Below are 1031 nucleotides of genomic sequence, written 5' to 3'. Positions count from 1 at the left end.
CTAACTCTAATAAAAGTCACTGGCGCTGGGTGCTTTGACTCATGCCTATATTCCCAGCAGCTCAGGAGGCTGAGACAGGAGGATCGCAAGTTCAAAGCCAGCTTCAGCAAAAGCAAGGCACTAAGTAACTCAGTGAGACCCTGTCTCTAAATAAAATGCAAAATAGGGCTGGGGATGTGGCTGAGTGGTTGAGTGCCCCTGATTTCAATACCTGGTACCCCCCCCAAAAAAAAAAAGTTATGCAGTTATATAATAACCCTCACAATCTAGAGGCCAATATTATTATCACAATAAATATGAGACTCAAAAAGTTTAAGCAACTTACCTCGTCACACGGCTCAGAACAATGTTAAATTGTATTTACAATCTGTCTCTCTCCCCATAACTAGTTTTCTTTCCATGACACCACCTTTTCCCATCTTGTCCCAAGGCCCTATTCTCTGTAGTAAATAGAGGTCCTTAAACTACAGCCCACAGGCCAAACCCAGCCAATGCCATGCATCTGCTTCTTGTCTGTGGCTGCTTTACAGAGACAGCAGCAGAGTGGCTACCACGGAGCCTTTAGGCCTACAAGACAAAAAATACTTGCTACCAGGGCTTTTGCAGAAAAAGGTTGCCAACCCCAACCTGCAATGCAGCCACCTGCTTACTCCATGATAAGTTCATTTGAACTGGGGTCTTATTCATCTTCAAATCTTAGAAAGAACAAACACACTTCCTTGTAAGGAGCTCAGTGCTGGTTACCGCACTCCCCCATCCAAGTCCTTATGTTCATCCTTTCTGATTCCAAACACAGGCCATCAGAGCCAATGGTCTCTGCCCTCTTCTGTAGGCACATGTTGATGAGTCAACTCCTGGGAGTCCTTTTTTCTCCCAGGACTTGGATCTTTCTCCTTCACATAGCTCTCAGGCTTGAAAGCTGCCTCCCACTGGAGACACCCATGGAGAAACTGTCTCTCTAGCACCACAGAACCTTCCCAGGAGGGAAGCCTCCAGATACAATCGAAATGCAAAAAAAAAAAAAAAAAAAA

The sequence above is a fragment of the Marmota marmota genome, unplaced genomic scaffold (genome assembly GCF_001458135.2).
Source record: "Marmota marmota marmota unplaced genomic scaffold, marMar, whole genome shotgun sequence".
Classification (NCBI taxonomy): domain Eukaryota; kingdom Metazoa; phylum Chordata; class Mammalia; order Rodentia; family Sciuridae; genus Marmota; species Marmota marmota.
Note: the sequence above shows the minus strand (reverse complement) of the source record.